This window comes from Meles meles, chromosome 1, assembly GCF_922984935.1.
Source record: "Meles meles chromosome 1, mMelMel3.1 paternal haplotype, whole genome shotgun sequence".
Lineage (NCBI taxonomy): Eukaryota > Metazoa > Chordata > Mammalia > Carnivora > Mustelidae > Meles > Meles meles.
In genome coordinates this window covers 20,838,209-20,861,218 of record NC_060066.1, presented here as the reverse complement: position 1 = coordinate 20,861,218, position 23,010 = coordinate 20,838,209, and the positions used below count along the sequence as shown (strand labels likewise).

Genomic DNA, 23,010 nt, shown 5'->3' with positions numbered 1-23,010 from the left:
GATTCTAAAGAAGTGACTCAAAAAGTGGAAATTACAGGCACTTTGGGTTGGGCCAGTGGGAAAGGTGAAGGGTGGGGGTGGGTACAGGGGTCTTCTCGGAAATCCCCAGAAAACAGCCACTTACTTGGTCTGCCTTGTTGAACAGAACATAAAAGCATTATGTTCCTGATCTCCTTGAAAGGACTAAATGACCTTGACATCCTTTTTCTATTTGTAAGACCCAATATGATTATTCTTTTAAACCAAGAGTTTATACACCTTGAAGGGGGGAAATGAGGACCCAAACTTCTTACTGATGGGGAGAAGCCTGAAGGCCAGTCCGATGTCAACTGTTTCCAGTGGCCCCATTAAGGAGTAGCGCCTAAGCGACCTAGCAAAATCCCTCTCTAAATTTTAAGACCCAAGGCGTTGCCTATGAAGCCTTATTCTTTTCCTGAAGAGAATTTTGAGTTCTCTGTAGTCAGAACTCAGGCATTTTACTTCTTTTTATGCTCCGTGGTGCTTTGTGCAGGCTGGGAACACACAATTGCTTAATGAATACTTGCTGGCATATCATCCTTCTAGAAGAGAGACCAAAACAGCTATACATTTATTACCTCATTTTTCTGGGATAAAGCAGCTTCTGAAAATATCAGTAGAAATCGAATCTTTATCTTGCAGAGAGAGGAAAACAAAGAAGTTAAAATGACTTGTCTTATGTCACGACTAGAAAGTGTGACCGAGTTTGGACTGAAATTAAATTTTGACAAGTAGCTGAAGCAGAAAGCACAAAAAGGATCACCTCTTTGGTGATCACTCTCTTGGCCCTTGTGTTCCCACGAACAGGTTTGAGCAAAAGGAGAGAAAAAAGAAATGCCTGAGAATGTGAGCTGGTTTCGTAAGAGAGTTGAAACCAGAGAGATTCTAGATCTGCACGATGCAAAATGATGTGGAGTTTTGTGGTGGTACTCAGAGCTGCGATCTGGGGTCTTATCTGCTTACCTAGAAAGCCCTTTCAGTGTGTCACCATCTCAGATTTTGAATCAGAAGACTCAAAGTCATGCCTCACAACTAGTTAGTAGCTGAGAGCTTTTTGGTGATATTCACAGTAAAGATTCCAAGGCTTTTCCCACAGCCTACAAAGCCCTATATTGTAGGGCTCCTGGCTACCTCTGCTCTAACCCCATCCTCAACCTTGCTATTCCCTTAACACACCGAGTATGCTCCTGCCTCAGGGCCTTTTCACCTGCTGCTCCCTTTCCTTGCAATACTCTTCTTTATAGAGAGCTGCATGGATGGCCCCTCACTTCACTTGGGTTTCTGCTTAGGCCACCTCGTCAGTGGCATTGCACTTTCCTCATAGTCCAATCAAAAGTACTGTCTCTGTGTGAGTATATGTAAAACAAGAATGATAGTCCTATGACCCTTTTTTTTTCATTTCCTCTATTAGATAGAGAGTATATTATGAGAGGACTTGGCATGTGAGCCTTTCTGCCATTTTCTCTGTTAGATACTTAGATTAGATCAAGCCCTATTTGATATTACCTTGAAGAGTTAATATCAGTGAAAATTTTTGGTAAACTTTAAGGTACTATAGAGATAAAGAATTTATCTTTAGTTATCTTTATAACTCTAAGACTTGGAAATAATTTACTAAGGACTTTAAATTTAAGCATTGATCAATTTTTTTTTCCAAATTGGATGGACCTTTTGGAAAAACTTTGAATTTTGTTTCTTCCCATTTTAGGGATTACTGTCATGATATAAATATGATGACTAATGGTGATGACCAGATTATCTATGTATATACCTGGTTCTGTTTTCCACTTTTCTTAGCCTTTAATAGAATCAAATCAAATTTATGACTCTAGCTATCTTCAAGAACAAAGGGATTTTTCAGTTTAACAACAGTTGGTAAATTAGAAGGACTCTTTTTAGGTGGAAGATGAAAGTTTGACTTCAGACATAGCAACTTTGATGTTCAGGTGTAACTTCCACATGAAAAATCCCTAATGGGCCGTTGGATGTTATCAACCGGTGTGGTACAGGAAGAAGGTAGGAAAGTGTCATTTATTGCTTTTCATCCAGACAGAGATAGTATGGTTAAATGTGAATACTGGCCATACCCCAGTACAAGTTCAATATTACAACAGCAGCTTGAACAACACGGTATTGCCAAGTGCTCGCTATGTGCTAGACATCATGCTTTGCATTTTCATGCATTATTTCACTTAATTCTTATAATTACCTTGTGAGTAGGTGCTAACATTATCTCCATTTTTAGTTGAAATGACCAAAGTTTAATGAAATAAATTAATTTGCAGAAGCTCTTAGAGCTAGTGAGAATAGGAGTTGGCATTCAAAGCTAGGTTTATTTAACTTGAAAGTCAAAGCTTTTAATCACTATATTAGATTGTAGAGTGCGTAATTCATGCAGTACAAATTAAACATATTCTCAGCAGGAAGGTTGTGCCTTGTAATGCATTACATAAGAGGCCCACAAAATTCCTAAAATGACTCGGGTTTTAGCTTCTCGGCTGTCTCAGAGTAGAGCCCTACATGAAACCCAAAGGGAGTTTTCCTATTTCCTACTTATACATTGGATATTCATAACACGTCCCTTAGGAAACCACGATCCCTCTTTTTTTAAAGTATCAGTAGAATTGCCTGTGACATAGGCCTTTGTGTGGAGTTCACTTTTATTTCTGTAAGTACTGAGATATGTATCATATGAGTTTTTGTATCTCCTTGAAATAAATGTCATGTGCATATTATAAGTAAGCTGGAATAGTTCCTGGCATGAAAGCAAAGAATGATGAATGAAACCTAGTGTGATTTGCCTATAATTGTGCTCCTCTGTGCCTGTCTTATGTCCTTCCTTTCATTTCGTTCCAAACAGATCTAACACAGAACAGATAGCCACGCTGAATCATACTAAATAACTCTGCACAGCACTTGCGGGAGTTTGCAAGGCGTGTGTATTAAAGATGATCTTCCTAGGGAGGAGAAAGACCAGAGAGTTTCCATATATTCAGGAAATGTGTTTAGACATGCATTTATATTCTTTGCTGGGTTTCATTTAAAGGTTTAGTTTCTTTCAAGCTTTTGAGAGCTTGTTATGGGAGGACTTGTTATATGACCCTTTTTTCCATTTTCTCTAGTAGATACTTAGGGGACAGATACCGTACCAAACTCGGGTAGGTAGTGCGGGTAGGCAGTGGTATTGGAGGTTTACAGCAAACACACACACACACACCCTCCCTGCAGGAAGTGTCCAGAGAACAGGGGAATTCACAGACTGATGCTAGAATCCTTAGAGGCCAGCAGCAACAAGAACGGCAGTCAGCCTGTAGCCATCCTTGCACTTGGGACTATGGTCAAGTTTCCAGTTCCTGGCAGCTAGGACGGCCAAGCCCAAAGCAGTTTTGAGTCAGTGTGTAGATTATCGTGATGATAATGAAGACCCAGAGAGAAGAGAAAGTACAGTTTTCAAAACCAGGGGCAGAAGGGCAGCCCTAGGGCCTGCAGGCCCTAAATTCCCAGTATTTAGCAGGAGTGGGTTAAGTAACTCCTGTCCTTTGTTAGGCTGAATGCAGAAGATCAAGGAGACCACTTCTGTAGGTGGCTCTAGTGACCCAGGCGCAAAGAACGAGTAAAAGAGTCTTTTACTTCACTTCACCTCCACTGAACAGACCATACACAATGATACCGACCGGCGCTAGCAACACAATTGGTGCATACGGGCAGCGAAGCAATTCTGTGTGAGTTGCAGAGTCAACAATATATACAAATGAATGCATATTTATCTTTTTTATTTAAATTCAATTAGCCAACATAGAGTACATCATTAGTTTCAGTCGTAGGGTTCGGTAATTCGTCAGTTTCACGTAACACCCAGAGCTCATGACATCACATCACACACATGATCACCCAGTTCCCTCACCCCCCACCCACCCATCACCCCTCCAGCAACCCTCAGTTTGTTTCCTATAGGTAAGAGTCTCTCATGGCTTGTCAAATAAATGTTTCTCTAACTCATGATCATCCCAATAGGAAACAGATAGCGCATTCAAATGGAGTAAGTGAAAAAAGTTAATAGATTATTGACCAGGGTGCAGGCAGGAAAGGGAAACCAACCACGGGGTGATGAAGGACGCTGCAAGCTACTCTCAGCGGGAAGCGGTTCCATCCCTAGTCCCGAAAGGATGGGAGCTGAGAACAGAAACCACCCAAACCCACGGGGTGGACATGACTTTGCTATTTCAGACAACTCATGCCCAGAAAGATGACATTTCATATAACATTTTTGCTTGTTTTAGGAACTTTCTGAAAGTCCATTCATCTCAATACTGGGCTGCTTGACATATCCTCATTTGAGCAAATGTCCACTCCTCAGGATAATGGCTCAACCAAGCTTATCAAGCAACTGTTTATTTTTTGGTTTTTTTTTTTAAACTCACCTGGATCCCTCTCTGTCTATATCCACCAGTCCTGAACTATTATATCATGAACTCCATGCAGTCCTAAGCAAGTGCTCCCACTGAAAAATCTACCTTAAACCAGACCTTCAGAGCTGTGTACATATCCTGACTTTGCTCTTCCTACTTCGCTAAGACCGTCAAGGTACTGATCTGTCTTCCTGTGATAAGCAAACAAACTCAGCTTTGCTCCATCAACAGATAATTTGGTAGCGGTTCTGGGAGCCAGCATTTGACAGAGCTGTGACTAAAAACTAGAGCACGACCTAGCCAATGGGGACTGTGGCCTCTGGAGTAGAGGAATGAAACCTTTCTTGGCCGGCTCCAGGGAGCACATAGGGGTTACACACCCAGTGTCACTCGGCTCGCACCCTCTGATGTGAGGACGTCTCTCCATGTTCACATCCAACTGGAAACCCAAGGGCATGGAAGCTCGACATGCAGCCCCCTCGATTCAGAGCAGGGTGGCAAAGGGGGGAAGCACAGATGGGGAGAGGAAAAGGAGAATGTCCAGCACACGGACCGGAAATAAAAAATCAACACGAACCCCTACATGTAGGTATAAGCTGCATCCTTAAAAATGGAGACCTGCAAAAACCGACCTAGAAAAAAGTAGACTTTCTAGAAATGCATTAAAGTAATTTTTAAATTAAAAATTAATTAATTTTAATTAAAAGTTAAAATCTTGAATTTTAGTTAAAAATTAAAGTAATTTTTAAAACCTGGTTTTAAGTTCTAAAATAAGTGGAAAGTCATGTATTGTAAAAATGACCCTGGAAATTCTCTGAATTGCCCATAAATAGAGAGTACAAGTATTTTTGGTAAATAGCCCTGTACACCATATGTATGTGTAATGGTATTATATACAGTATGCAGTTCCGTGGATGGGACTATAATCAACAGGTAAACAATTCAAGTGTTTCACAACACTTCCGCAATTCAGTGAAAATTCCAGATTTCCAGCTCTAGCACTACCATTATGCTCTGCATTCAATTTTCACAGTCCTTCCAGTTTTTGTCAGTGTCTCTCTAAGGGCTTGAAGTCATTATTTTTTTTACAAAAAGCTTAGTTTTGGAACAATTTCCAAGTGAAAGGCAAGTTTCATGAAGTTATGAAGAATGCATGCATGCCCTATCTAGAGAGTCACTAATGTTGACTGTTTTGCCACGTTTGCCTTTCTTCTCTCACACACACAGCTTTTCGCAGACCCGTTTGCCGACCCGTTTAATGTGTCAGGATTAACTGGCACATTAACTTTGTGTCAGTTAATCCTTCAGGGTCTATTTCCCAGGAGCAAGAGTATTTTCTTCTCTAACCACAGTCTAGTTAGCAAATGTGGGAAATTTAATGTGGCTACAGTTATTATTTATATAATAGTCCACTTCCAGTTTTTTTGGTTATCCCAATTATATCATTCACGGTGGTTTTTCTCCAGAATCTAGTGCATGATCATATATTGCATCCAGTTAGCGTTCTTGCTTAATTTGGAATAGTTCCTTAGCTTTTATTGTCTTTCCTGATCTTCAGAATTTTGAAGATTACAGGCAACTGGTCCTATAGACTTTTTAAAAAAGATTTTATTTATTAGAGACAGAGAGAGAATGTATGAGTGAGGAGAGGGGCAGGGGGAGAGGGGGGTAAAAATGGACCCCACTGAGCAGGGAGCCCGATGCGGGGCTCGATCCCAAGACGTTGGGATCATGACGTGAGCCAAAGGCAGATGCTTAACCTACTGAACATCCCAGGCACCCCTATAGGACTGTCTTTGAAGATGGTTTATCTACGTTTCCCCATAATGTGATTCTGGTTATGTATTTTTTGGTAGGATTGCTAAATTAAGTGATGTTGTGTCCTTTAGCTATCACACCTGTAGGCACATTGTGCCTGTCCTGTATTCACGATGGTAGTTTCCATCAGTTGGTTAAGGTACTGTTTTATTTCTCCACTATGTAGCCAATTATAACTTTTGTAAATTGTAATTTGTAGGGAGATATTTTGAGATTATGTTAATAAGCTGTTTCTCATCAACACCCTTCTCCACCCACCCCAAGTTAATTCCTTCATTTCTTTTTGAAGGAATCACTACTCAATTTTATCCTCACCATGTATGAAACCTTTTAATGTTTGAGAATCCCTTGGGGGTGGATTTGGAAAATCACTGAAACTTTTAGATTTATTTTAATTTTTGGCCAAGCTGATTGAATTCATGTAAATTAAATGTGGGTCTGTTGAAGCTCTATTATAATAACCATAAAAGAAAAGTACTATGGGTAGAAGCTATCATCAGTCACATTTTATGTGGACAAAATGACTGACCAATAAATCAGATGTTCAGTGTACAGTTTACAGAAAAACGATCCTGATGAATATAATTTCAATAAAGTAAACATAAAAATGTTTTAACTGTGCCGAATAGAAAATTCAATAATAAATTAAACTGGCCTAATGATATTTGCTCTGTAAAGTGCTTGCTTGACAAAAATTTGGCAGTGGTGTTTTAATTCTAAATTAAATGTTTGTATTCATAAAGATGGAACCCAGATATCCATGGCATCAAAAGATGGGGTAGAAATTTCAGGGTGAGGCAGTGGAACACATGGATGTTGGAGCATTGGCCCCCGGGTTTGAACACCCCTTCTGCCACTTACTAGGTGTGACCATGGACAGGTTATTTAATTGCTGCCTCATCTGCTCTATGTATAGAATGAGAAAATAATGATATACACTATCTAACTGTTATGAGGATTGAAAGATCTGATATGTGTCAGATGCCTAGAACAGTGAGTGCTGTCTCAATAAGAGCGAATCTCAGTAATTCATCTCAGGAAGAGTCGCCATCATCCTTATCACCACGTCTCTCATCTTCCCTAATGTGCTGTATCTTTTGAGCTTGGAGGAAGGGATACTTCAAGACTGGGAACCTTATGTTATTTGAGACTAACTGATTAAAATAATGATCCAGGTTACTGCTTCTTATTCTTTGGTAGCAATAATGCCATGGGAGTTTATAAACCGAATAAGGTAGTGCCATGGAATTTCCTTAGCATAGGTGACTAAGAGTCATCTTTAAAGTGTTGAAGAGTATACTTCTCAGTTGAGGTTTTATCCCTGGAAACATCATTTTAAAGCTATTGTTACTATCACAGCTGCTAGGCTATCAGTTTTAAGGCCAAGGGCATGCTATGCATTTAAACCAAATTATTGAATATTTGCAACCATTTTATGAGAGAGATATTACTATTAATCTCATCTTATTAGGAAAGAAACAGATTTGGAGAAACTGTTTAATCTCATCTTATTAGGAAAGAAACAGATTTGGAGAAACTGTTTAAGTTTTGTTCAATTTCGTGGGTCTAGCAAGAGGCAGAACCAGATTTTGAACTCTGGTATGAAAAGCCAGGTACTGCTTTCTGGAAACATTTCCCCTTTGTCTGTGGGATTATTGTCATTGCCCTTTGCATTGACTTTGCTTGTAATAGATTGGTGTTTCTTCAGATTTGATGTAGTAAACGATATATCTTTGCTCAGTTTATTATATTGCCCATATAAGAATATTTGTTGCCCATATAAGAATAATTTAAGAAAAAAAAAAAGAATAATTTAAGAAGAGGAAATAAAGAGGCTCTGTGCCAAGGTGTGGCAGGCTAAAGGGATCCAAAAAGGGTTAACAGAGCCCTCTAAGACTAACGGTGACAGGAAGCTACTCCCACCATCAGACCAACACAAGCACAGTCAGAGACTACCTCTGGAATCTAGAAAGAGCTCTAGCCATCTGACTCGGGCCATCTGAGATGTTCACTCAAGGGGAACACAATCCAGCTAAACCACCATCTAGTTGGAAGAGAGTCAGGGTAAAATACCCCAACCATTCTCTTCCCCCATTATCTGATCTCATGTCTTACTTCCTCTGGGTCAAACCCAACTAGAAGCCAGAGGGCAGGAGAGGTCTTATTACATGGTTGGTGGAAGTTATTCTCCCTGGGCATAGGTTAAGGCTGAGATAGATGGAAAGTAAACTTGGAAGGAAAAAGGGAGACTTTCTACCACACTAAGCATACCTGACATATTATTCTAAATCACGATCACTCAGTACGATGTCAGAAAAGAAAATGGAGCAATTCAAGAAAAAAAGATACAATATACATAAATGGCCAAATAGCAAATTCTTCTAAGTGTGAGAGGGGGAAAGAAAGGCTTTTCATTAATAGAGGACATCCTAAAGGTAATGCTTTTGCATAGGTAGGAAGAATGTAAAATGTTCAAATGTGATCAAAAGTCTTCTCCAGGTGGTATATGTGAAACCTGGCCTTCGATCAGCAGCTCTAACTGCATTTTAGAGTCCCCCAAACTTGAACGTTTGTAGCTTTGCTCTCAGAGTGGCCCTTTATCTTGTGCCAGGTACTCTGAGCTCAGTTCTGATTTCTGAATTGCTCCCAGTTCTGCAGGCCCCTCCTGATGTTTCCTGGACACCCTGTTTACTATTGTTCTACTTCACGTCAGTGTGAGGCATCACACTGTCATCCATTCTCCTCATGTGTCCCATCCTGCGCTTCTGTGTAAGGAAGCCCATGCCCTGAGCCTGCTGGGCAGGATCTGATTTATGAGTAAGACCAGATGTTGTTCCCTCACTCATCTAGAAGATAATTCATATGCCTTCAGTTTGGTGTGGCATCTGCTGCCCTTGGTTTTAGTTTCCAACTCTTTCCTCCAGCTTCTGAATTGAGACTTTTGTGCTGTTGGCTAGCAGCACACAGTGAAACAGCTGTAGCCCAGGCCTCCCCCGGGTGCTAGGCTGAGCCTCGTCCAGAGAAAGTCTCACTGGTGGGAGAGAGCTGAACACCGAAATCCATGACTTTATTTTCAAGCCCTATCTTTTCTCATCTCAGGCAGATTACCATAGTTTAGGCACTATTATAAATCCTTTCCAGGATTGCCTTCAACATAGGTCATAAATCCCAGTCGGGAGGCCTTCTCGGAACTAAGCAAGAAGAAAGGGAATTTATGAATTTAAATATTAAAAAGATTCTGCTAAAGCTGTGTTGAAGAAAGAAAAGGAAAGGCCGGGGGTTTTCTTTCTATTATATTATATTTTGTCAAAATTTCCCATTTTCAATTTCCCTTCTTTTCATTCTTCCAATGATTGAAGCACTTTGTTTAGGGGAAAGAAATATAAATCGATTGAGAATTACTTAACTAGGAAATACAAATCAATAGCGACTGCCTTATGCAGGAAATTTTTGGTCTGAAATGTTTAGCAATATGCTATTTGTTCTAAAAAAAAGTGGCTTCAATAAGCCTGTAATTATGCTGTTTACATATCAAAGCACTATATGATAATATTTCATTTACTGCAGGGCACAACCAATTAGCACTTTTTCATCTATTCTATATCTATGATAAAGAGATAAGTAAAGAAATCACATCAGAATAGCAGTAAAAAGGAAATTTCTAACATGAGTTAATAGATAATACACGCTTAACACAAATGTCCTGTTTTCTTAATAAATCTCTGATGAGGATTGATATGTATAATAGTGATTTGGAAGAACTCTAAATTGAATGAAAATATGAAGGTTATTTTGTGTTGGGTCTTGCTTTTGTTTGCATATTCTGATAATTTTCTATGCCAAGAACAAAACTTCTGAGCCAGGAAAATTCATTTCTTTAGTATCTGCGGTAACATTTAGAGAAAAAAATTGGGCTGAAATGAACCCTTAGTTTATGATTCTGAATATACCACATATTAGCTGTTCAGCATTGAGCAAATGATTTATGGAGGATTGTTTTGTCTTCCCAGATTCTTCTTGGCACAGATCCTTTTCTATGCTGACAGTGTGCTCATGGTTGCTCTCTTGTTTTTAGAAGACTCAACACTGAGAGCAGTTAATTTGGACACAACCAGATCAGTTAAGGTCCTTCCCTAGACTTGGTTTGGCCCAGAGAGCATCTCAGCATTTCAGTGGTTAAACTATGACATATAACTTAAGAACTATCAGCGGCCATATTTTCCTGCTTCTGAAGAGATCTGGTTTACAGTGAGAGGGAATAAAGCCAACTTGCAGAGAGAAACAGAGGTGGAAACAATCCAGTGAGGTTCATGTCTCTGGTTCTCGTTGTTTCTGAGGGCCCTCTGCTTCCCTGCACTTCCAGGGACTGGTTTTTCAACCGTGACTTGACTTTTGCCTTTTCAAGTTGGATTTTACCTCATTCCGTTCTGGTTAGAATGTTAAACCCACACTTTCACGAGCCACACCCAAAGTCCTGTATGTAATTTTGTATTTGTAATTTTATTTTATTTTTTTTTTAAATTACTCACTCACGGAATTGTGTCAGTTTAATGCATCCAGAAACCTGAACTCACTTTCGAATTTAATTAATAAAGCTTCACTTCTCTGATTTTCAGTTAACTCATTTGTGAAAGATAGGAAAGCATTCTTAAATGCTGCTAGAATTCTGCGACTTGACTATGGTATAAAGTGTAACTTCCCTTCGTGTTCCATTTAATGTTACAACCATTGGGAAACTGCTCCTTTTGTTCAAACTTTTACAGAGATCCTAATGAGGTGCCATTGATTAGTAACAAAGAAATTTGAGAAGGAAGTGACCATGAGAACTGGGAACCTGTGGGGATTTCAGGTAAAATTCTATCTGTCATTACCCCTCTGGAATAGACAAAGGGTCTCAATATTGAAGGGACAATTGCTGACATGAGAATTCTAGGTAGTATACGTTGGGGATTTCTTTCATTAAAATACATACTTCCTCCCTAGTCATGAGATGGTACTTGGAAGTTTTGTGGTCTGGTATTTGATTCTTGCTTGGGCAATTTTCTCCCATTTTGTTCATTTTTACGTATTAAAAATGTAACAGCTTTCAGATGTATTAAATATTACTGTAAAGAGTTTACTACCAGCAAAGCTTTTCTTATCAAGAGATAAAAATTTTTATCACCGTTGTTTGCGGCTGTGCCCAGGTGTCAGACACTGAATCCTTGTTATAGGGTCTGGTTGCTTCTTATCTTCTTGTTTTTCTTAGTGCATAGCACCTCCACATTTTCTGGTTCTCAAGGTCATTGCACTTTCTCAAGGTCATTGAACTTTTTCCATCGGTATGATTAAGGTTTCACTCACTTTTAAGGAAAAAACAAGTTTTTGTGAGGTGTGAGATGTTGAATAGGACATTTTATCCTCTGGTTCTCAGTCCCCAACTGAAAAATAAAAGGAAGAAACTAACCATAAAGGTTTTGTGAAAATTAATTAAAATTAGAAGGCGCAGATGTGACAGCTTGGGCTTCAGCAACGTTTGTCCTTTCCTTGCATGCCAAATCCCCACTCTTCACTGGCTCTTTTCTGACCTCTCAGAATTCTTTTGAGAAAAAGTCAGGTTACTAATAAAAATTCATATCAAAAGTGTCACACAAAACAAAAGCTTAGATACTGAACATCAGCTACTAAGAATGGTGGAATCACCTAGATAATATCAAACACTGAATATATTTGAAATATTAACCATAAATATGCATAAATATGAACTATTGTGTACGATTTAAAAGTGCATAACAACTGTAATCGCATGGATAAAGTTATATGAAGATACTGAAAGTCTTAAATTTAATTGATTTACCTTTGTTGAGCATCATGGAGAACTTTACGGCAATACTAGCTTTAGTCAAAGTCATTGGCTTTCTTCTGGAAAATTACAGATGATTTATCCCATTATCTTCCCCATGCTTCCCCACACTAATAATATCTCCCTGTGTTTTAGTCAGAGTGTGAGCAGAGAAACATGCCATCTCTGCACTATACATTAATATCTAAATAGGGATCTATAATAGTGGCTTGGCCTTAACACTCGCAGGGCATGGTTACACTGTTACGTGAGATGTTTCCTCCTGGATCTGGTGGTGGAGCCAGACCTCCACAGGGCAGAAAGTGGAGAAGAGGGATGGATGTGAGGGAAAGACCACAAACGGAAACCTGCCATGCTGACTAGAGCCCATGAGCACAGGCTCTTAAAATCATGGGAGTCTCTCTGGCTTTACACCTGCCACTTGGGGGATGGGGCTATCCTGCCAGGGAAGCTGGTGCTTTTCATCATGGAGCTCAATCTGCACCTAGCCCAGGAGGCAGAGAAGCCAAATGAGGGTTTAGCAGGAACTGGGGGAGAGATGCTACCCCAGGGTGAGTAGCAGCAACAAGCAACAATGTGTGTAAGCTACCAGGGGCCTCACTGCCTGCTTTCACCTTCTGCATGCAGAAAGAGTGTGGCTGATACTTCATACCAACCACGAGCTATGCAGCCAAGGGATTTTCTGAAATTCGGTTCCAGTGGACCTAAATGGACGTAATATAAATCAAGCACACTAAATAATTGTGTAACATCCCATCTCTGTACCTAATACTTCTTTTTCCCTAAAGATTTTATTTATTTATTTGACAGCAAAAGACACAGAGAGAGGGAACACAAGCAGGGGAAGCGGGAGAGGGAGAAGCAGACTTCCCGCTGAGCAGGGAGCCCAATGCGGGGCTGGATCCCAGGACGCTGGGATCATGACCTGAGCCGAAGGCAGACGACTGAGCCACCCAGGCACCCCATACCTATTACTTTTCTTAACATAACTTGTTCCCACCTACATCCTTGGGATAACATGCTCTCCCCTACTCTTCTTGCCAAAACTGAGCCCTATTTGTTGTTCAGTAGATACATGAATTCAACTCAGTTGTATCAATTTTCCAGGGCAGTGTTTAACTTTCATTTGTTTCATAATGGGTTCCTAGAACTACTAATCACACTCAACGTGTACTGTCTAGCGGAAACTTGTTTAAATTCTGGTGTAATGGTTTTTTGAATTCTGGTGTAATGGTTTTTGCATGTTATTCTGAAATGCAGGCCTAGCTTTTCTCTTCCTTCCTCCTGCAGCTCAGTCTTTTGTTTACAAATGTAGACAAATCTGTATTATACTAAAAACCTGAAATGGATTAATGTGGTGTCTTGGATCATGCAAAAAACCGAATTTGTTGTTTAAAATGAAAATAATTTTGTGGTTTAGCTTTGAAGAAGAGTATAGGAAGTCATGCCATTAGCAATAATTTACTCATTTGTGTATTTTATACAGATTTAATAAGTCTTTGCTTTAAACTTGGCTTTTGCATTGGGATTATAAAGTGCTTTGTCAGTTTTGCAAATAAAATATGAAGGCTTAAACTTGGCTAATACACCGCATTGCTGTTTCCTCCTTCTTACTTTCCCTGGTAGAAGCAAGAGCTGAACACGCAGGAGCTGGTGCCTTAAGGGAGTGGGGGTCATGAAACTTGATGCGATGGAGGGCCAAGGAGAAGGTAGACCTCAAGGCCTGAAGTCATCAGAGTGCAATGTCTAGGCCAGGTGAGTACTAGAGCTTCCTACAGAAGTTAAGAATCTCCAGCAGAGCAATATCCTAAAACTGAGGGGCAGCTGTTGGGGGAGGATGGGACGGTCCTCTGGCGCCTTGCTAGAAATGCCTCCAAAAAAAAGAAGAAGACAGGGGCGCCTGGGTGGCTCAGTGGGTTAAAGCCTCTGCCTTCGGCTCAGATCATGATCCCAGGTTCCTGGGGCGGTTAAAACCTCTGCCTTCGGCTCAGATCATGATCCCAGGTTCCTGGGATCGAGCCCCGCATCGGGCTCTCTGCTCAGCAGGGAGCCTGCTTCCTCCTCTCTCTCTGCCTGCTTCTCTGCCTACTTGTGATCTCTGTCTGTCAAATAAATAAATAAAATCTTTAAAAAAAAAAAAGGGAAGAAGAAAACACAGAGAGAGCACCAAGAAACTCTGAAATGAAGGGAATGGGTCAGATGCATTATCTGAGAAACTCTGGCCCTTAGAGAAGAAAAGTTAGAGTCAGACCAGCACCTGCTGAATGGCTGGCTGTGTTCCCACAGGACTTCGGACTCATCTACGTACAGTCATTTCACAGCACTCACAAACCCCTTCGCCATCATCAAGGCAAAGCCTGGGAAGGCAACCTGTAACCGTCTTATATAGGAAATCATCAGGCTAATCTTTATACATCTGATTCACCCTTAATACTCATTTTGTCCAGACCTCAACTGCATGAAGACTGTTTGGTTTGCATTAAGAGGAACTGGAGAGAGATGATGTGCATGAGATGTTGCCGATTTCACTGGAATACTGCTAAGATATTGCTGATTTCATTGAAATACTCCTAATAGAATATAATTTATTTCCAAAATGATATTGTAGATACTGCCATTTATAAAGCCCATTCAAGCATATCTTCCAAGGTTGCTCATTCCACAAATATTTATTGAGCATCTACTATGTGCAAACACTAAGGAGACACAAGGGAGAAAAACTCCTGGACCTCGTGGATCTTGCTTTCTAGTCACCCTGTCACCTGTTGGCCCTTTCTCCCATCCTCCAAGACAGTGACTCCAAATCCATTTAACCTCTACCACTTTCCGTCTCCCCATCTTTGTCTCACATCCTTCAGTCACAGCATATACTTCATATACCATCTCACAAAGAGAACAGAGGATGGCAGCCCAGTTTTCTCCCCACCTTCCTCTAGAGTGGAACCTGGCCACACTCTTTCTGCCTCAGGAGACCGGGCATCATTTCTGAACTTCCCTAGGGCTTTGGAAGCCACGGAGTCCTGAACATGTCTGTGTCTGTGGGCTTTGTCCACAAAATCGAGGGTACCCTGTATTGCCTTTATTTGTCTTCGTTCGCTGACAGATTCCAAAGCTTTGGCGTGCCCTCAAAGCATCCACTGCATTTGACTGACTCATCTTGATAACTTTAAAGAAGACGACACCCACTCTTCAGGTACAGAATTGCTTCTTAGAACAAATCATGTATTAGTTGTTAGCTAGTAAGTAATATATCAAGAGGGTGATCGGAGTCTAAGTGCTGCTGTCATAAAGGAAGAGAGTGTCCACAAAAGTGTCTTTTTTTTTCCCTGAGTCAAGCCGATATTTAAGAGCTCAGTGAGAAATAAACCCTTAGTGAACACTAGCTGACCTGATAAAGGGCGGTGACTTCAAAAGATGATGGGCTTTGGAGCAAATAGTCCCTGGTTTGAATTCCGTAGGCGGTCCTTAGTAGCCATGTGACTTGTAACAACTCTCCAGGATCTGTCAAGATGGCCGTTATCACTTGTAAAATAAAGACGAAAATCCAGCCTTGTCAGGGTAATAGTAAGGAGCAGATGAGATAATATCATGTCTCCAGCCCCACACTTGGGTGAAATGGCGGCTGATTCAATCGTAAAGGCCAGTTTTCTTTAGAATTCCTGGGCCCCCCCACACCTCCCCTGCACCACCCCAACTCATTTGTTTTGTCCCTAGCTCAGTAATTGAGATACATTTGATGGCTGGAGGTTTCCAGAAGAGCTGACCAAATACCAATGTTCCCAGACAGTGAATCCGCTTAGACATGGTATTTGAGTACTTTTTGGTCATTGTGTTAAGAATCAGATCTTGTTCCTCTCTCTCTCTCTGCCTGCCTCTCTGCCTACTTGTGATCTTTGTCTGTCAAATAAATAAATAAAATCTTAAAAAAAAAATCAGAGTCTATTTGATGTCTCGTTTGAATAATAGACACCTAATGAGCCTTTTTGCCTCAGAAAGCTGTCTACCTCAAAACAAAATGTGTTTGTGAAGAGTCAGTTATTTTTATGCTTTCTTGGCCAAACTTTGAGGTAATTATAATTAGAACAATTGAAAGTATCATTCTCTTTTCTGCCCACAGAAATCCTGCACTTTTTTAGTAAGACATAGGTCCAAACAGACACACTGATGGAGAAACTTGTGCCTTCAGATTAATTTAAATATATATAGGTACATGCTTTTGATTAATGTTGGAGTTCTTATCTTCTGGATGACCTTGTTAATTCATTTGGTGGAGTCTAATCTGTCTTCCATAGTGAGTAGAAAGAGGATCATTTCCGAGGGATGCAGTGGAGACCAGAGCCCCGTATTTGCTTTGATCTCTGGTGAATATACTGTGTTGTGACCAAGAAAACCACTGAGAAAAATCTTCCTTTCCTAAAGTTGGCTTGATATTTACCAACCTAACACCGGTTTAATATGGGAGTAAGAGGAAAGTGAGGAATGGAAAAATATTCTCAGGGGAAGCTAAAAAAGAAAACAAAAGAAAATTCAGTTTAATATATGGCCATTAGCTGTTACTGAATCTATGCAATTGATGAGAACCATCGTTTCAATATCTACATTACTGTAGGACAGGACTGGGGGAGGGGTCTTCACTCCCCTTACTTCAGAGCTAACTACTTCTCCTGACAATTCATATTTATTTGGTCTTGGAGAAAGGTTGGTATGGAATGATAATAGCAATGTTAATCCTTAAACCCATGTCTTGCTTTTCCTGGGATTTATCTATTCAGTCAAAGAGGAGAATAAGGAATGAGGTAAATAAACTCACATATTAATTCAGATTTACAAACCGCCCCCCCGCCCCGAGTGTTTACTGTCAGGCACTGAATTAGGTACTGGATATAAAGAGATGAAGAAGTCATCTTTTCTGCCCCCATGGATCTCAGAGTTTAATAGGAGAAACAGACCTTTTGTCACAGCAATCCGTGCCCTTAGAGGTATCTTAGGTCTGATTCCCTTAAAGCACAACCTGACACGGGTTCGTGCGTGAGTGATTAGCTGATGGAGTGTTCCCAGGAGAAACCTGTAAGGAAGTGAAGGAAGCAGATCTGGGCAGGGGAAGAAGCCAAGCAGAGATGTGAATTCTGCGAAGTCCTGCCTCAGCTGATCTCCGGAGAAGCTGTGGACATGAAGACCACAGACTGGTTCTACCTGGAGTCAAGAGGTCAGACTTGTACACACTTCAATTATATAGTTATTTGATGAGGGCTCTCCTAGTGGGCATTTCTGGGCTCAATGAGAATCTGGAGAAAGATTGCTATGGGCCACCAGCGGCCAAGACTCCTGGCTGCTGAGAGATAACCGCCCTGGCTTGGTGGTGGCCTGGTTCAGGCAGTATCTGTCACTGGATACAAAAGCGAGGATAACGTGGCTTTTCACCCGTGTAACTCAGAGTCCCACTGTGTAGACAGGCATTAAACAAATAACTACAGTGCAGTATGACAAATGTAACCTTAAGAGTTTGTACAAGATGGCAGGCGCAAGACAGCAATGATCTGATTTATACCTTCGCTGGCACTTAACCTCATTGCACAAAATGCTGGTGGCATTTTAAAAAAATAGTAGCTTTGTAAATGGGATACTGGTGATTGGGGAATTATTAAGACAGCAATGTCTAATCCATTACCCTGTTTAAATCTCCGTGGGAACTCTTTTTCAACCTTATTGCCATTCTGTCCTATAATAGTATAAATAAGCATGTATATGTAGATAATAATATAATATATAATATATAATATGTTACATATTGTAATATATTGTAACCATATATTAGGTGAGTAATAATTATAGGTTACATTGTTATATTACATTATATATTTCAAAAATTATAGACATATTATTATAAGGTACAAATATTATATATAAATAAATATGTAATAATAGTAAACAGGATTAAATAATAATATAAATATAAATGTGTTTCACTGAATAATATATAATATACATAATAGGTTATATTTATATTATATAATATTGAGACCCTTTTTTTAAGACTTTATTTATTTGACAGAGAGAGAGAGAGAGAGATCACAAGTAGGAAGGCGGCGGGGGGGGGGGGGGGGCGAGGGGAAGCAGGCTTCCTGCTGAGCAGAGAGCCCGATGTGTGGACCCTGAGATCATGACCTGAGCCGAAGGCAGAGTCTTAATCCACTGAGCCACCCAAGCACCTATATTGAGACTTTAAGAAAGAAATAAGGTTGGATTTTAAGGAAGAAGGCCACTTCCAACACAATGGTAAGAGCCTTTCTATCACAGTAAGCACATGGTGGGTGATAGTGCTCTCTTTGGGAACTAGGAAGGAAGCTACCAGTATGAGTCAAGATTTTTTGAAAGATACAGCTATACTTTTAGTAATAGAGTGGGCTTGTCAAGTTAAATGATTGAGGGCTGTTTTCATAAGACACTTTTCCAAAGGTAGTCTACAATATCCAGTGATATTTTCATTTAGTGATACCATTCTTTTATTTGATACATCTTGGAAGTAATGTTGGCTGTAGGCTTGTAGAACCTCCAGGGAAAACAAGCCCAACCCAGAACTGGGAACATTTCTAAGCGGTTCCAGGCTTTCATTTCTTGTGATTTACTTCTCCAGAATTGGTCATATTAAATAAAACGATGTTTCAGTGTAGTTATCTGATGCACTAGCCATGCAAAAATCCATGTTTTAAGAACAAAAAGGAATGAGGTGAGATTTCTTTGTGTGGTTCAGTATCAGTTTCTGCAGTCTTCTCATTCACTTCAAATCGTGGAATTTAACACTTGGCTTGGAGGTTGACAAACGGGCAGGCTGTTTATTTGTGTTCATTATTTATTAGTTGAGCTTTTCATAGTTCATATCCTTTTTTAATGGTCATCCCAATATTTTCCCAGAATTTTCTTTTAATGTGAAAATGTATGTTTCATTTAAAAACAAAAGGAGAAAAGAAACTTCCTGTGACCTCATAATTACTTCTACATGTGCTTATTTTTCTTTTCATGCGAACATATAAAAAATTGCTTGTATATCCGATGTTCTATTCAAGAAAGACAGTTACATTGTTTAAGTATTGTGTTCCGTCCTCCATGTTTGATGACTTGTGTGGAAGGTGAGCACCAAGAGGAGAAATTTCTTATGAGGAAAAATGTGAGGGAAGAGAATAAGGGAAACACAAATACAGGTACACTGAAACATACACACATATATCACCACCATTGAAACACACACACACACACACATACACACACACACACACACCCCATACCACCACCACCCATGGGTAAATGACTCCAGGATTAAGTGCTATTTAGAACTTAGCATCTATATGACTTCTACTTTTACAAAAGCTTCTGGAAAACGCTATCTTAGGAAATATTGACAATTTATACCTGAATTTTGTTACTCTAACTGATTCGTTCCTGAGACAAGGGACTACAAGCGGTTGTATTAAACTATAACAAGGACAGATACACAGAGGAAAATCCATCCTTTTATTCGCACAATCCTGTCTTTTAATCTGCATACTTTCTGTAGGGGTAAGTGACTGGCTTGAATTAGGGAAGTTATGCCTTTCATTAGGAGAAAGCAGGCGTGTGAAGGTGCTTTCATTTCTCTTGGTTAGTAAGGTCATCCTACATCGGTTATCCCTAGTTGGTTTAGTCCTATAAGGATGCAGAGCAACTCTTTCTGCTCTGATTTTCCTTTAACTATTGCCTCCTCTCCCACTCAGTCCATATCGTTTGGGTAAGATAGCACTCCCCTTCCCACCCCCTCATCCATCCCAGACTCCTGAGGAGGCCTCAGTACTCAGGTCAACAACCAAAGCAGTCACTCATTGCCAGGATGGGCACAAGATCTAAAGCTGGGCCAAACCATTGATATTCCAGTCCTTGCAACCAGACTGCTCAGTGCTTTTTTAGAAGGATAAAGGGGATTTGTCTTTTCTCCTGGTTTTTTTTTTTCCCCTTTTATTTATTTTTTCAGCGTAACAGTATTCATTCTTTTTGCACAACACCCAGTGCTCCATGCAAAACGTGCCCTCCCCATTTTTCTCCTGGTTTTAATTCGTAAGTACTTATAAACCAGACAGCCAAAAAAAAAAAAAAAAGGCACTTTCTTACTCTCATTCTGTTATTAAAATAATAGTGTGTTAGGAGCCATACTCACTGCATTTGGTTCATCATCTCATATAATTTCTACAGTAATCCTCTGGGGTAGGTACTTCTATTATCCCCATCTATGCATGAGAAGCTAAACCTTAGACACCCTGGAGTTTATTGTTTTTGTTTTTTTTTAGATATTTAATAATAGATATATTTTATTAACATATAATATATTATTTGCCCCAGGGGTACAGGTCTGTGAATCATCAGGCTTACACCTTTCACAGCACTTACCATAGCACATACCCTCCCCAATGTCCATAACCCAGCTATCCTATCCCTACCCCCCCACCCCCCAGCAACCCTCAGTTTATTTCCTGAGATTCAGAGTCTCTTATGGTTTGTCTCCCTCCTGATCCCATCTTGTTTCATTTTTTCCTTCCTTACCCCCCATGACTCCCCACCCTGCCTCTCAAATTCCTCATATCAGAGAGCATATGATAATTTTCTTTCTCTGATTGACTTTTTTCATTCAGTGTAATATCCTCTAGTTCCATCCACGTCGTTGCAAATACCAAGATTTCCTTTCTTTTGATGGCTGCATAGTATTCCATTGTATATATATACCACATCTTCTTTATCCATCATCTGTTGATGGACATCTAGGTTCTTTCCATGGTTTGGCTATTGTGCACATTGCTGCTATAAACATTCCGGTGCACATGCCCCTTCGGATCACTACATTTTCATCTTTAGGGAAATACCCAGTAGTCCTATTGTTGGGTTCTAGGATAGCTCTATTTTCAACTTTTTGAGGAACGTTTCAGAATGGCTTCACCAGCTTGCATTCCCACCAACAGTGTAGGAGGGTTCCCCTTTCTCCACATCCTCACAACACCTATCATTTCCTGACTTGTTAATTTAAGCCATTCTGACTGGTGTGAGGTGGTATCTCATTGTGGTTTCGATTTTGATTTGCATTTCCCTGATGCCAAGTGATGTTGAGCACTTTTCATGCAGACATCCTGTTTTTGAAGGTCACATGCTAATAAATAAGTGACAGTTCGGCTTGAACCTCTTTAGTCTGACCTGAAACTTATGCTCTTACCCTCAGCATATAATCTGTACACATTCTTCTGAGCAGAAGCAAAGCCTACATTTTACATGTTTGCAAACATTAAAACAAAATGTATATTTGGAACAGAGGAATGAAGAAGAAATGGGGAGAGTATGTCCTAGAGAATCAGAGAGTCAGAGTGACCATAGTCTTTCAGTGACTAGAGATAAAGATTACAGCATCTTGAGTGGTGGTGGGACAGAGGTGGGTACCACTCAAGTAAGCTGAGTCCTGGCTAAGTACTTGCCAGACTAAATCTATAACTCGAGGTGGCCTAGAAGCATCACATCACCTTCAATGTGACCATCATATTCTAGACAATTCCAAAGTTTGCTAGAGCTAGGTAATAAGTTTGGCTTCATACCCTGTTGTTCATGTTTGTTTATTAATGAACTCATTTGTTTATTCAGTCATTCATTCCTTTGATTTTTATTGAGCATCTACTAAGTGCCAGGTATTAGATGCCTGGGATATATCAAGGTATCTGCCCCCAAAGAATGCCTAATCTGGAATAGGGGATGGATAAGTTAAAAAAAAAACCAAACAAATTATAATGAGGCAACAAATGTTCAACAATTTTAGTAGGAAGAGAAAAGAAGGAAAAGAAATTACAATAGAGTAGTTCTGGTGATTGGTACTGGACCATACAGTTGAGCCAAGAAAGATGCCTCTAATTGTTTACTCTTATTAATTTTATTTATTTAATTATGGATGGATTGAATTCTGGAAACGTTCCCAGAAGCCTTTCCCTGCTGGGGAACATAACAGTTTTATGAATGGCATCCTTCCCCTTGTGAGCTGGAAGCCATCTAAATTCTTTAGTGCCTCTGCAAGCAGCTACATTTAAAGAATTTTATGCTGAAGTATTTTGATGTAATTGGGAAAAATACAGTGAATCAGATCCACTCAGAATCTAGTTCAACTTAAGTGCTTACTAAGTGTATGATATCGTATAAATTATTTAACAACTCTGAGCCCAAGTTTGTTTAAAACTGTAACATGGGGATGCATATGGAAAGCGTACATGAATGTAGAAATATGAAGTGCCTCTCGTGTTAGTATTCACTTGCTCAACAAATTTTCGTTTTCTTCCCTTCCATGATTTCCTAGTTTCTGTTTTCTCATTTATTATACTGGAATAACAATACTGATTTGTAGGACTGATAAGTCAATGAAAGTATGTACATCCAAAATGGTTGGCACATAGTAGATGTTCAATAAATGTCAAATCCCCTTGTCTTTTCTCTTACTTTCTTGAAAAACGTAAGTGGCTTCTTGTCTTAATTGGCAAAAGGAACGTCTCTGGTAAATTCTAAGAAGAAAAAAAGATCCTACATATCTGAATAATTACATTCTTTTTAAAAATATTTTATTTATTTATTTGACAGAGAGAAATCACAACTAGGCAGAGAGGCAGGCAGAGAGAGAGAGGAGGAAGCAGGCTCCCTGCGGAGCAGAGAGCCCGATGTGGGGCTCGATCCCAGGACCCTGGGATCATGACCTAAGCCGAAGGCAGAGGCTTTAACCCACTGAGCCACCCAGGCGCCCTGAATAATTATATTCTTGACTCAGAGTCCATTACAGTTTCCACTTTGTCTGGATAGACACAGTAAAAACAAAGACAAAGTAGGAAACACAGTAGGAAGCAGCTCACAAAGAGATATAATGTATAAGGGAACTAGTTA

General features: G+C 39.9%; 1 long non-coding RNA gene across 5 annotated transcripts in view; it reads left to right on the top strand.

Moving 5' to 3' along the window:
• LOC123953259 overlaps positions 1–23,010 on the top strand; it is a 271,167-nt gene that overhangs the window by 215,167 nt on the left and 32,990 nt on the right. For all 5 annotated transcript variants that reach the window (XR_006820856.1, XR_006820851.1, XR_006820854.1 and 2 more), the window contains one exon: positions 13,714–13,842. This is a non-coding gene — a long non-coding RNA (uncharacterized LOC123953259). The remainder of the gene's footprint in view (positions 1–13,713; positions 13,843–23,010) is intronic.